Source organism: Platalea leucorodia (assembly GCF_965183815.1).
Source record: "Platalea leucorodia genome assembly, chromosome: Z".
Taxonomy (NCBI): domain Eukaryota; kingdom Metazoa; phylum Chordata; class Aves; order Pelecaniformes; family Threskiornithidae; genus Platalea; species Platalea leucorodia.
The window spans coordinates 92,378,899-92,393,909 of NC_138858.1; the positions used below are offsets into that span (position 1 = coordinate 92,378,899).

General features: G+C 39.6%; 1 pseudogene across 1 annotated transcript in view; it reads left to right on the forward strand.

Moving 5' to 3' along the window:
- The first annotated feature begins 1,818 nt into the window (after window positions 1–1,818).
- Window positions 1,819–15,011, forward strand: part of LOC309602590 (potassium channel subfamily U member 1-like) — a 48,109-nt pseudogene continuing 34,916 nt past the window's right edge. Inside the window, exons 1-14 of the transcript in view lie at window positions 1,819–1,868; window positions 2,611–2,701; window positions 3,466–3,577; window positions 4,206–4,281; window positions 4,685–4,751; window positions 5,094–5,264; window positions 5,711–5,802; window positions 6,484–6,597; window positions 8,100–8,205; window positions 9,259–9,341; window positions 10,206–10,275; window positions 10,691–10,846; window positions 12,802–12,915; window positions 13,020–13,088. The product of the transcript in view is annotated as a potassium channel subfamily U member 1-like (transcript). The remainder of the gene's footprint in view (window positions 1,869–2,610; window positions 2,702–3,465; window positions 3,578–4,205; window positions 4,282–4,684; window positions 4,752–5,093; window positions 5,265–5,710; window positions 5,803–6,483; window positions 6,598–8,099; window positions 8,206–9,258; window positions 9,342–10,205; window positions 10,276–10,690; window positions 10,847–12,801; window positions 12,916–13,019; window positions 13,089–15,011) is intronic.

Below are 15,011 nucleotides of genomic sequence, written 5' to 3' on the forward strand. Positions count from 1 at the left end.
ATTGAATCACTTCTGAGTGATTCAGCCCTGATGGCTTGCTTGGTGGCTTACTCTTTCAATGGGAACTGTTTTTAAAATGCATGTCCAAAGGATTGAGAGTAGTGTTTTATGTGCCAAAAAAGGATGTGCCAATGACACATCTCAATGGAACTTAACTGCCTTTTTTTAATCTGAGCATCCTTTTGTGTATTAGATTTTGGTGGCTGCAAGTGAATGACCAACTAGTCACATGGGTTTGATTCCCTGGCCTTTCACAATGACAAGCAGGGAACTGGCGTTAGGTGGTCAGCTGCGTCCAGCCCTCAACAGCAGCAAATCAACATGACAGCGTTGACTTAATCGGTTGAGATTTTGGTTCATTGTGCATATGCCTAACTAAAATCTCTATCTTGGAATTGCTGCGGAGTGTAGGTAACAGAATTTTATTCCTTCTGCATCTCCTGTAAGTCATAGAAGAACAGAAAAAGTGGTGTGTTAGATGCATGCCTGTTTTAGATGGAAGCTGTGTTACTACCAGAGTGAGCCTCATAACATCCTCTTTGATGCCTGTGTTTTCAGGTGATACTGGTGGTTTTTTCTGAATATTGGTGCTCTCATCGTTTATTTTGTCAATCTTGCTGAGTAAGTAGATTACTAATGTTTATCCAAAAAGCTTGTTTAAACAAGCTGCTAAGCTGATGTGTTTTCTAAGAGCTGTTCTGTGGCCACAGATATGAGCCAGAGGAGCCAATGGACACTGATATGTGACAGACCCCTTTGAGCTCCGTGGGTTGTCGGGTACATATTCCCCCCTTCCTTTAAGATGCCAATACTTTACAGGGATTACAGATGCCAGAAGAGCATACCTTGGGCATAGCTGCATGACCGCAGCAGCCTGAGTAGTGCATGGAACTACACAATGCAGCCAGAAAGGAAAAACTGTGTTTTGTATCTTCTGTTACAGCTGTCGAGGTTTCACTGCATGTAGTTTTTTGTGTGTATACCTTCAAGGCTGGATTTTCAGAAGAACTGAGGAACAGATGTCCAAATCCTACAGCTTTTGAAAAGAGTGCAGCACCCATTTTGGTACAGACATTTTCAAAAGCATTCAAAGCCCAGCTGTTGCTATCGCAATGTTTAGAGAATGCTGGACTTTTAATAAAGATCACCACCTACTGCCCAAAGCTCTTTTGAAAGTCTGGCCATTTATTTTTGGTACCTAAATGGGAATGGAGCTCTTCTATAAAATCCAGCCTTTGGTAAACAATTTGATGGGACTAAAATAACAAGACTGAGTAGGAAAGCACACTGTAGCCTCTACCAGTCTTCACCTCAATACATATATTTTGTAGAATGTGCTCAGGGGTAAAAAGATATTAATATGTAAAGCCCTTTGATTTAATATGCCAGAGCATTGTTCTCAGTTCTTTGCTTGGACTGGTGCACAACACTGGAAAAATAAAATGGAATCATAAAATGAAATAAATAAAATATAAAAGCTGTGGAGCACTCTGAACTGAATTCAATCAGCAGGGGTAAAACTGAGAAGCAGAATTATACATCAAGAGCAATCCAATATAGTGTTTAATCCCAAGACATTATAAATCTGACAAACATCTAGGAGTAGCTTCAGAAGGGAAAGAGTTGGGTTTTTAAGGAATAAACAGGCAGTTAATCCTATTTACACAGAGTTCTTTCAATGAATAGCATTACACCTGTAGGTGAGAGTAGATGTTCCCCTGGGCTGACGTATGGGACTAGTTTACTTTGTTGTGTTTCTGCTTTCAAAATATCCCCTGCGTGGGTGGAGGCAGAGGTGCCTCAGATGGCTCATAAGCGATGTACCTGGCTTGCTGTCGGCCTGGTATAGGCAATATGTCAGCAAGCGAGTAAGAGAACGTGGCCTGTAATCTCTTCAGACACTGTCAAACATCCGTTGTTGGACCAGGTGGTGCCAGTGGGAAAAGCTTATTCCCACAGCTTTCTACTGCCAGAGTTTACCACTTGCATCAGTCTATGCTGTTGCACTTAGTTTGAGCACTCTGTAAGCCTATTTCATGCAAGGTCAGTGAGGCTGGCCTAGAAAATTTAAATTGGTGTTGTAAGCTAACCTGGCAGACTTTGATGGAAACTACTCGGTGCTTCAACTACTCCCTTGGCAGCTAGAAGGCCGTGTTCAGAAGGGGTTCAGTAAGAAATAGCTACAGGAGCTCTCTTTTTGGCTGACTAAGCGGAATACAGAAGAGTATACTGGTCCACAGGAGAAGGGTGAAACCATTTTCCTGAAGAAGTCAACAGAAGGATTTGCATAAGATTTGCATAAGCACTCTATAAATATATGAAACCCAATCTTTCCAGTATATTTGCGTGATAGATAAATAATGTTGTGCTTTAAGATGCTTACTAATGCTAATGAAAACCTGCTATTAACAGCCATTTATTCTGCCTAACTCAATGAGGAAGTAGAGATTTAAATTAAACAAAATTGTGAATACATTTAAATTTTGCTTTAGTGATTATTTCATAATAAAAATCCAAACCAGATGTTACTTTATAGTCACTCTATTGCTTGGTTTTGTTTTCTTTTTTTGCCCTTTCCTCCACTGGCTGTGATGTCCATTTCCCAATTAGAGCAGAGGAACTCAAGATCTCCTTTCCAGACAGCATCCTTTATGTAGATTCAGGCTTCAATGCTTCCTTCCTCCTTTGTTTTGGATCACGGGTAAGAGCACTTTATGGGAAAGTTGAGTTAAAAATGAGCTGTACTTTGGAGCAGTTTACCTGTGTGGACAGCAGGTGCTCTGTAGTACAACTACAAACAGAGTACAAACTCTGGTTTTTCACGGTTTCTTGTAATTACTTTATTTTCTCCCTTTGGAATCTGGTTATTTCTAGCATTTCTGCAACATTTCCCAGCTCACACGTTAGCCTTGTCTGTCTTTCTCCATGCCTTTAAACCACTGAATGAATTAGTCAGGTCTCTCTTCAGCTTCTCTTGAACAAACTCTATAGCTGTGTGCCATCTGTTGTTAAAATTACATTAGTTGCACTGGTGTGAAATACATTTTGATTGTAGCTTTTGACATGAGAATTTTTGTCTAAGTCATTAGAAAACAAGATATTTCCTGTTATAGATCGATGTAATGTGGATGGGGTCTTGCCTGCCCTTTGGTTTTATAATTCATTGTTCCTGATGCTGCAGTACCAGAGAAAGACACCCTAGAAAAAAGATGAAAGGGGCAGATGAGAAAGAGGGAGAGAAAGAGAGCATCGTTATACCTTTGGGTCCAGCCCATTTTGTGTTCTTGGGGCTCCAGCCCAAGCCTTTCTGAAACAAAACAGGAATGTTAAGGGGGTCCACGGAAGCCAAAACAATAGAGAAGGAAGCAGACCGCAAAAATGCGTTTCCTCGGAGAGCTGCCTTCTTGCTCTGATGAGAACCACGATCACACAGCACTGATGCTTTTTGATGTTATCCATCTTTAGTTTGTGGCAGCGGATGACAAGCTGAGGTTCTGGCTTGAGCTGAATTCTCTTGTGGATTTCTTCACCGTCCTTCCAGTTTTTGTTTCCTATTATTTAAAGAGGAATTGGCTTGGTAAGTAAGACTTGGAGATCCTGTTTTCCATCCATGTTGTTCTGCATCTTACGTCAAGACTCCCTTCAAGTTTATTTTGATTCCGGGAGGCTTTGACCATCAGTATGAAAACTGGTCTTTGGGAGCAAAATTATGCCTTGTTGGCAAAAACTCCTTTAATTTTGAGGGGCTTGTAATTTACCCAAGTCTGTCTCCATTCTGTTTATCTGTCTGCCTGGCTTTTAGTATCCGAGCAGTCACTGTACCTGACCAACTGCATGAGGAGTTACCCAGCAGGGAAGCAAAGATGGTACCCTGATTTTTGTGAATCGCTTTCTTGCATGCTCTGGGGTCTATAGTCTAGTGGACCAGTGTGTCACTTAAGCCTTCACGTTACAACTCAAAGGAACTGCAATTTTTAATTTTTCTCATAATTCACGGCCTCCTTTCAGGACATAAGCGGAAATCCAGTGACATAAAGGCTCTGAATACTGAGCAATGTTATCCTCTCTTGCCAGGTTTGAGGTAGGATCCACGGTAAATATCTGGAAAACAAAGCGTGCATATTTAAACATATCTGAATACATGGAAACACTCCACTTCTAGACAGGTTTTTTTCTTCTCCTCTGACTTTCTTGCTTTTCTGCAGGTTTGCATTTTTTGAGAGCACTCAGGTGGTTAGAACTTCCGTGAATACTACAGTTCCTCAGGATCGCGAAGAACAAGTAAGCTAAAGCCTTGCCAAGTACACTTGGAAGCCTAACATTCTCCCTGATGTGTGTATTTTGGCTGACTCAGGTAATAAAGGAGAATACTAGTGTTGCATATGGAAAAAAATGAATATCAATAATGTTGCACTGGAAATTACAAAAAATTTTATAACCATCAGCTCAGTGAGACTCTGGTGGTGGGGAAATGAGTGGAAATCATAAAGGTTTTAGAGATTTGATAAATGTCAAAAATGGCATTATTTGATATGTTGCCTGTGATAGAAAGGGCTGGATGTAATCTTACACTCACTAGAGAAGAGTTTTGTTGAGTAGAGTAAGGTCATGTAGGAAATTTTGACTCTGGCAGAGATTACGTTACATTCTAAATGTCCTGGGATTTTTCCCTTTCTACCTCCAGTTATTCAATCAAACTCTTTGCTGTATTTATCAGCACCTGGCTCACAGCTGCAGGATTTATTCACCTGGTGTGTATAATCAGCTACACATCCTTCCTTGTCACTGTAAATCAGTATTGTCATGTGAGCTTTGGGTATAGGTTTTTTCCGAACAAATGCAGCATTCTCTTAGGAGACAACAAATTTGTTGTACCAGGACAAAGCATGACTGAGGCCAGTGTAGTTTACTTGCATTTGTTATCAGATGTGGTTCCATTGATGCAATACCCTCCTGTTCCATGCCCGGTCATTAATCACTTCAGCAATAACTAAAATAGTGCTAATTTTTTAATGAAATAATTGTGAATTGGAGATGGCCTGAAACCAAAACCAATTTAAACTTCTCTCTCCTCTTTTCCTGCCCGCAGGCAGGTAGAAAACAAGGGAGATCCTTGGGTTCAGCCTGCAAATTCCCAGTCCCTCAGCTGTTCCAAATGCATGCACCTAGTAATGATGACTACGTCTGCAGTTGGTTATGGTGATGATGTGGTTCAAACAACATTGGGTTGAACCTTCGTTATTTTCTTCATTATTGGTGGTTTGGTAAGAAACCTCTATTTCTTTACTGAAAATGGCAGCTGGGGACAGGCAGTGAACAGCAGTGTCATCAAAAATTCGATCTTAGCAGGGTTGCAGTAGGGATTAGGCATCTATGAGCAAAGAGAGTTTTGACATTAAGTATTTACTGGCAAGGCTATAGAGTAATTTTCTAAGAGCTGGCAGGGCTTCTAGTATTCCTTCCTGCAGCTGCAAATACTGGCAAGAGCCAAAATACTGGATAAAATTAATCCAAGGTATCAACGGCATAAATCCGTTATCACTACATCATACAGTTGTACATTCCTGCCAGTGATTTTTAGGAATCCGAAGTATATTTGTCATTGTTGTTCCACATACTTTAAACTCTCAAAAATTAATTTATCATGGTTAGGAGAGACAAAATCGGCCCTGAGAAAGATGATGTTTTTTTTTTTTTCTTGATGTCTTAGGTACTATTTGCAAACTTTATCCCTGAAGTTGTGGAAATTGTTGAAAGCCGTAAAAATTACAAATCCTCCTATGAAATGGTAAGTGGGAAAAAGTAAGCATGGTTGCTGTTTGTCTTTGGAAAATAAACATCAGATCAGTGACTAAGCTGGGAACCAGCTCAGAAGAAATGAGAAGCTAAATAAACTTCCTGTGGTAACTTAAATGAAACCCTGAAAGTTACTCTTGGTTGATCTTTACCTCAAGACTGTCTGAATAAACCTCGTCAACAGCACTATTCAGCATGGGCTTTATTTTCAAAGGAAGAGAAGCTAGCTGACGTGATAGCCTAACTTAGAGATTGAAGAGACCTATTTCATTGGTGGTGGTAATGCGGTTTTTTTGGTGTAGGTGTGGTTTGGCTTTGTTGGGGTTTTTTGGGTGGTGGAGTTGTTTTGTTTGGGTGTGTGTTTTTTTTTTTTTTTTTTGGCCACTCACAGGACTGGGCAGATACAGCTTTAACCAGGTCTTACAAAGTCCCTTCTGTGACTCTTTGTTTTTGGAACGTCTACCATTCACAGCTTCTAACACTTACAGTTCCTCTTCCTTTCCAAAATAACTTCTGAAGTACAGTCACGATGGATGAAATTTCCATCAAACCAAAGACACAAACTGTCTTCTGCATCACTAGGATTAATATACTACAAGCAGGTGTGTAGTTTCATACAGTGTCAGCTTTGCAACAACCGTTCTGCTATTTTCAAAGTGACAAATCTTGCTTGATCTCTTCCTATAGCTATATTGTTGTCTGTGGTAGTAATATCACTCTGGAGAGCGTCACTGCATTCGTACAAGACTTTTTGCTTCGGGACAAGGGAAATGTTTGCACAGAAATCCTTTTTCTGGGAGAGTAAGTATCCTTATTTCTTTGAGATATTTCACTTTGATTCCCTGAACACTTAGGGGAAACGTAGGAGATCTGAAAGTAAAGGAAAGCAATGCTGTGTAACTAATTAGTGGGAGTTACAAACCAAATTGTAGCAACGGAGCTTTCGTGCTGGAATGTTCATGATAAGATGTTTTCTGTTGTGATCAATTAAAAAAAAAAAAAAATTTCTTTGTAAATTGCATAGTAAGCTAGCTTTGCCAGAGATAACCAACTTTAAGTCTTGCCAAGTCTGGCAATCAAATAATTGTCAGCTGTCTCAATTCCTTATACGTTTTTTCATCCTGGGGAGAAAATTTGTAACTTCCATTTGGTCATGCTGGTGTATAGCAAACGGAGGAAAGTGAAGCTACTTTTCTGTGCCAAAAAATATCAGGCATTTCAACTGTCCTGTCAGATCCCCTTCTTCTGCCTAGCTGAAGCTATTAGAGATGTTTCTGAAAGCAGAAGCTTCAGAGGGAGGTGATTGCTGGGAGCACAAACACGATTTTACCTTGGAATGCGGTAGAGGCGGGGCAAGAGGTGAGCAGAATATTACAGGCATGTCTTTTGAAATATCGTGACATTTTGAGAGAGATGTTGAATTGAGGATGCAGGGAAATGAGGTACAAGAATGGTTCAAAGACAGGAAAAAGTGCTTTAGAGGAAGAGATGTAGAGTTCAGTCTGTTTAGCATAACAGGAAGAGGATAGGGAGTTTGGCTCAATTAAAGTGCCTAAGTAGCTTCACAACCAGTATAAAAATCTTCTTTATTCTGGAAAAGATAGGTATAGCAAAAGCTGATAACTAGAGTTCAAAGTTGAGCAAACTCAAGTAAGAAGCAAGGCATGCATTTTTGAAAGTGAGAAATGATTAATAATCACTGAAACAAACTGCTCAGAGAATGGGTGGATTTTCCAACTCCTGCCTTTAAATCAAGATTGGATACCTTCCTACAGGGCATGCTTCATTACTGGGATCAGCGTAGGAATATCTCGATAACGTATTGTACAGCTTCTGTAGAAGAGAATGTTACAGAAGTTCCTGGATGAGATGGTTTGCATAAATTGAATAGGAAAATAACACTTCAGTTGGAGAGAAAGTTGAAGTTCAGCAGTTTCATTTGAAAAGAGAATGCAGAATCAAACCCTAGGAAGTGTCATTTCCTGACTCTTGTGGAGTAACAGTGAGCTGTAAAATTAGAGTTGCATGGATGGCTGTGGAATGATACTCATGAAAAATTAATGACAATAGCAGAAGACAGGAAAAATCCAGGAAACATTTCCATGACTGTTAAGTTTTATAAAAGCTTGTTTTCATTAAAATCTAAACTATGTACTTTAACTGAGCTGCCAAAATCCCTGTAGCTTTTTTTAAACAGCAAGTAGTTATGGCAAATAGCTTCTCTGAGAAATGGAGACTTGCAGAGAATGTAATTATGAGAGATTGATGGATTCTTCTCCCCCCCTGTTGTTTGTATTGAATAGATCTCTTCCTAGTCTGGAGCTGGAAGCTGTGTTCAAATGCTGTGCAGCCTACATGACTTTCTTTTATGGCTCTGCACTAAACTCCGAAGATCTGAAGAGAGTTGGGGTAAGAACTTCATCGTTTGCCCTTTCTTGTAGATAAGCCAACCTTGTAAAAATCTTGTCCCTTACGAAAGGATGCTTGAGCTGCATTTACTCCATTCGTGTTGAGATTTACACTTCAAGCAGCTCCGCTGATTTTAGTGGTACCTTTTGCATACCGACATATTGCTCATGGGAACTGAGAATGCAAGAGTCAGGCATAACAGACTTTTCAGGCTATAAATTTTTCGAGCACTGAAACAGGAAAAATAAAGAGGAAAGCCAAACTGATCATCTGGTTTTGAAAGAGGAATATTATGGAGTGCAACATTTCTGGAAATTGTGTTTAAATAGTTGGAATAGCCCTTAGCTCATCTTTAGAGCATGCAGCGTATTTGGGTCTCATTCATGGATGTCCAGAAAAGAAGACACCTCATGTTTTGAAATACTAAAGGCTCAGTAAAATATTCCAATAGAAGCAGAAGGAATGGACCTGGATTAAAGAAAGAAAAAAACAAATAAACGTTACCAACAAACAAAAAACCACCACTGGCTTTAACTTTAGTGTGGTTTCTATTTGTTACTATCCTATTTGAAATACAGTGGTAGATCTCCATCCAGTTCCCAGCAGACTATAAAACCTCCACCATAAATGAAACTTGTTGTTGTTGTTAACGACTTCATTACACAGCCCTAGTATTGGTTAGATGACTGAGACAGGTCTCTGACCTGCCCAAATATTGACCCTTGAAGTGCTTCGACTGGACTTTGCTGGGGAAGAATATAGCAAAGCCGCCTATTTTGTAACCTGTTCTAGGAAGATGTTAGCGCTAGAAGCTTAATGTCACATGTTGCAGCACTTTGAAAATAAAATATGCGTTACATAATGTATGTTTGACTGGAGCTGCATCGCTGTTGAAACGTTCAGGCATGTGTACGACTCCACGTAATAGGATCATGATGATCTTACGCAAGTTTTTAACTGAAGACATGTACCACTAAATCAGCTTGCTATTGGAGATTGTTGTACTTCAGATGGGGTTAAACCCTGATTTAACTTTTCTCTCCTGGGATACAGATGGAATCTGTGACTGCTTGTCTTATTGTAGCAGATGTTCACCCTCCACAACCTTATACTGAAGATACTTCCAATATCATGAGGTAGGATGAGATACTCCAGTGCTTTCATTCTCTATCTGATTGATATTAACAGTGACACAGATAGTGCTGCTGGCAGGGGAACATATTTGTCCTGTCACGTTTTTTTTCTGCCTGGAGAACTCTGAAAGCCAACTGACTGCTTTCTGCTATGATTTTATCAGATGTGTTGAAGGATTGAGACAGGTAGCAGCTGTGCAGCCTTGCAGCCCCATACAGAATATGATGTTACTAAATATGGTGTAATTACCTTCTTCAATATCCTGAATATTAGCAGTCAAGGAGTCTGGCTCCTTTAGACTGAAGAGAGTTGCACACTACTCTGGTGCAGCTCTGCTGTCAGGTTTGATAATTCTACACATCTTCATACTGGACTTGAATTGGGAACTCCCTTTGTACTGCTGGATTGTGTCGATCTGATGGCATAATTAATGTACCCCCAAAACAATCCAGAAGTCTGAGTTCCAAAGTGGATTATCTTTATGTTCTATTTGTAGGGCATCTACTGAAGTGGAGATATTATTTTATGAATGAAATTTACAGGTGGTATTGGTGAAGGAAATAACACTCATTATTGTTGCTTCTCTTAGCTCTAGACTTTATAGTGGGACACAGGTAGGATTCTTCACCCTGTGTCCAAGCCATTGTCATTATCTTAAAATCTTTTGATGGTGACTACCTTCCTCTCCAGATAGTGGACTTGGATATGCTTGAAGTGTAGAGGTCCCGGATATGGGCATTGGGTCATATGCTGTTCTTTGTCACTACTCTCCAATTGCTATTTGCTGGAGTAAACTAGTCTGACTTGAAAAATGAGACCCTAGCCAGAACGGAGAATTATAATCAGAAATTATATCTTTTGTAGAGAGTGCTGTCTATCAAGAATCACTACCCGAACATGAGAGTAATTTTACAGATAATTCAGTCTCGTAACAAGGTATCACAATTGTGTGTGCGTCATGTGGGTTGTCACGGTTGAAATTCTGTCCTTTATGGAAGCAAAAATCTCTTGCCTTTTATGAAAACAGGATCTTTATCCAGTGTCTCTTACTCATCCAATTACTAACCTATCTAGAATATCTTTTAACATTGCTAAAAATAAAGAATAACTTTTGTTGGTTTTGTCAAAATTGTCAGCAAATGCACATTTAACGTTTAAGAAACCTCCTAAAAAAAAAAAAACAAACACCCAAAGAACCTCAGAAGTCCACTTAGCTATCTGTTAGCATATTCCAGCAGAGATTTAAAAAAGAAAAAAACATGAAGGCAAGAAAGACAAGAATCATCATTTTATAGGAACATTGTGGCCTTGCTTATCTCTGAGCTGTAATCACTTTCCTACTCTGAAATAGGTATACCTGCTGAACATCCCCAGCTGGGACTGGAGGACAGGAGACAGCATCATCTGTTTCGCTGAACTAAAGCTGCGCTTTGTAGCACAAAGCTGCCTTGTTCCTGGTTTGTCTACTCTCCTAACCAATTTATTCAGCGTGAAAGAGGATGCTGAGGTACGTCCTTCACTCGTCTAAATAATGTGAATACAGCCCAGTGGGATCTTCTCTGAAATATCTGCCTGACTTCTGAGTAGAAACTGCAACCAGGTCTTTTGAAGCTTATCTTGATCATGCTGGGATTAAGCTTGGCACAGAAGGCAAGAAAACCTAACAGACTGTTTCTAATTTAATATTTGAATTCAGTGCAAGAGGTGAAAAGAGTGCTCTAGAGCATACTGAAGCAAAAGAATCTAAGGATGCGTTTTACAATAGTGTGCAAGGAGGTGCCAAAGCAAAGGATGGCCCATAGCAAGCCATGCTGCTGCATTTAGCTGATACATGGAAACACCTTGCCTATTGCTATAGGTTCAAAAGCAATAATGTGATGCTAGTGCTCCACTGCCTCTGAGAGAATGCAGTAAATCAATTTTGGTTACTGCGCAGTATGGACCCTGTTGGCTTCTCTGAGTCTGTGCTTGATGCCATTCTCCCTGGCATTAATTATTTGAATCTGTGCTTAAAGCACTTAAACGGAACCACTCCTGCTTGACACCCCCAAAAATGGGCTGAAAATCAGTCCAATGTACCGTTTCCAGTTAACAGCATGCTTTTCTTCAGTATCCTTTTAGGCTTATTTATTTCTTTGGTTGGGCCTTACGGGGTAATTTACACAAGAACAGTGACAATTAGAAATCCTGTTACCTCTCTGCAAGGAGGGTGATCCAAATTTATCCCCCTTTTATCTGTCTTTCCTCATCAGTACCTGCTACAATGCAAAACTGATAAATTACATACTAACTTGACAGGGCACAAGTTGCTCAGGTATTTCCAAATCAATACCAGAAGACTCTAATAAAAACATAAGAAGACAGAACTATTAGGCATGAAGTTGCCTGAACAAGTCTCAGGTTTGCTAGTCCTGCAGTGGACATGCTTTTGCTATCACCTAGTGGCTACATGTGATACTTCACATTAATCTCCTGCACAAAAGAATTTGACTGCTATTTCTCTCTTCGGGGACTTTTCCCAAAATTAATTTAGACAAACTAAATAGATATCAGATGAAATAAGTACAGAGTTTATCAGTGCAGAAGTTGTATGTAGAATTAGGCTGCTTGTTAGACTGTTCTTTCGTTGACCTGTGCTGTTTCATTCAAGTCCAAGTATTTCACAGACATGGCAAAGCTAGCAAAACTGATATTTTAAGGTTTTTTTTAAGCATAGTATGAAACTTCAGCAAACTTTTTAAAATGAAAAAAGCCTCTTATGTCACAATCCCTTAAATAATTTTTGTTTGGAAAGCAGCACTTTTTTACACATTTTTAGTAGCCTATTGAGTTTTATGTGAAAGGCATTCATATGCCAAGAGAATAGCATATACTGTGGCACAGCGAGTGGCAGTCTAAAACCTGAAGGAGCTGTAAGCAGTAGAATGTTTTGCTGCTTTAACTACCTAGGTATAAACAACCTTTCCCCAGTCACACAACTACCAAGGGAAAAAAGTGCTTATACTGGAGTGGACGATCATACTTCAGCAATAAGTCACCCCTCTCCTAGCTGTATTCATGATTGGTAAAACTTAACACAAGACCAGTCCTCATTTGAATAACTAAGGAGGCAGGTTAATCTTACTGCAAAGTAAGGTGTAACTTTCTCCAAATAATGAGCTCCCAATACTTTGCAGTCATGAAATTTCCCTGTAACTTTATTTGTATGCAGTAATAACACCTGTTCTTTGATGGTAATATGAATTGGAAGTGTCTAGAAGGGTTGAGACTTTCCCTGGTCTGTTGTTTATTAACTCCAATATTGTCTCTGACAACATATAGCTGATGTCATTCTGCTTCCAGTAACTAAGGGCCTTTGATCTAATACCATGTGGTGTTAGAGTATCGGCCCAGTGTTAGATTACATATCCTACTTGCTTTGCCTTTCAATAAATACATTATCTTTATGGTTGATTCTTTTAGACAAAGAGAAAAATAATTGAAGGACAAAATGCTTCTGGAAGACAAAGACTACAAAGTAATGACTTTTCAGCTCTCCAGTGATTTTGCAGACACGACTTTTATAGAGGTTTGTCGGTATGTGGTACAGATGTGGTGGTTTTTATGTTATTTCCTTCCAGATGTGTCTTTTCACAGTACAGAGATGTTGTGACTAACTGTGACTTGCTTTCTTTCCCCAGGTTGTGCTTTGTAAAACTGAACCTTGTCCTCTTGGGATCTGAACTCAAATTTGGCAGTCAAGGGGAGAGGTAATTGTCTGGGAGACTTCTCTATTAGTAAGAATTCAACTAATTCCAAACTAACAATTTCCAAAGAACTCAGAAGAAACATGCCCCAGAGTCTGCACAGGTTTTATACACCTCGTATCTTCCTATGCACAGTATTTAGGAGACAGGATCAAGATGTTGTTCCTCGTTACTCAAGTGCTGGGGTGAATTTTACCATATGCAACAATCTCTTCTGCCTTCTCTTTTCTCACAGATAATCAGGCGAGAGATGGGAGATGAAAAACGATTCTTACCTTCTATTCCACATGCAAACAGCATAGGTCTCACTTTGATTTGGGGTGACTCAAGCATATTTATTTTCATTGGTAAAGGAAACGCCTCCTCATTTTTTTTAGCCACATGAGTTTACAGAGGCTCGTAAATGCTATAAAGCGTTGTCATAAATGGATAATTTGTCAATGCTGGCAGCAGAGCTTTTGCTCTCTGAAGCTGATCTGGTCCTGGGCCAGATAACACTCTGTCTGTTCTAATGATGAAATACAAGACATCCTAATGGGGAAGCTGGAACTAGTTCAGAAAGGCGAATAAATAAGTGCCATAGATCTTTAAAAAGCTTGAGAAATCACCCAGAAAATGTGGACTATTGAGTGCAATTATTTCTTTCCACTTTTATAAAGGAAATGGCTGTTTTGATGAAACTGTAGAATAGAAACTCTGAAAACAAAGGGTTGTAGGGAAACACTGCTGTGAGAAATACGTTGGGGCTCTCTTCCAGAAGTGTTGAATGAACTCTCCGCTGAAAGAAGTCAGTAGATGTAGTTGCTTAGCGCTAATGGAAAACAGGCCACAACTCAATCTATTCTTCCTTGAGTTCATATGTTGTCTGGCTGAAAATAGAATGATGAAAAGAGAAAGCAAGAGGGAAAAGGAAGCTGTGTGCTCTTTGAGAGATAGAGACTATATTTTTGCTTTCTTTACACAACAGTTGGCACAGAAGAGAGACCTCTTCTAAAAACAGGATGTCTAGATGTTGCTATAATATCTGTAGTAATAATTATAGTCATGCATATTTTGCTTGTCCTCTGAGCCATGAATCTGGAGGGGCTGAGTACAGGCCTTCTCTTGCGTGGAAGGAAAATGTTAACAACCTTGTCATCTTTCCCTATGCCATTCACACTACCAATATTCGTTAAAACTGGGTTGAAAGCAATAGGAATTTGGACTAGGCTGGTACCTTGACTGGTCTTTGTAGGGGAAACTGGTAAATTTAATGATGTTGCAGGGGATTCAACATAGATGTGCTTAAAGCAGCCTGGCAGGAATACTCACTCTGGATGTAGAAGCAGGGGAACCATTAGAAAATAAGGTTTCCTCCCCTTGTTTTACCTGGCATGTTCAGCATTAGAGCAGATACCTCAAACCCTGAACATCCTTAGTATCTTCAGTTGCACAGAACTTGTATTTTAAGTGTGAGTATTCAGGATTTTCAGTGACCCCATGGAGAAATGGCCCATCCAGGCTGCAGTAAACTATGAATGATTTTATTACATTAAACATGTTCAAAAATGATGTGGTGGAAATGAAAGCACCTGTTTCCTGTGATGTTTACAATTTAGCAATTTAGTTACAAAAAAAAAAAAGCGCCACCAAATCCTCAGGAGCCTCAGAGTTGAATAAACTGCAGAAATCCTAACAAAAGCTGATTTGCATGCTTTGAGTCCCTGTTCTTCCACAGCTCCCCCAGGTTTCTGTGGACAGTAAATTCCCTTTGTGCCATTGAAAATGCATGTTAACTTTTTCACGTCTCATGTGTCTCTCATAAGTCAAAAACTATAACAAAGAGGATTAATCTAGGATTCTGAGGTGAGAGGAAACTGTTATGATCATATAGTCTGAATTTTCACAACAGAAGCGAAAATGTCACCAGATGATAGACAAACTGTG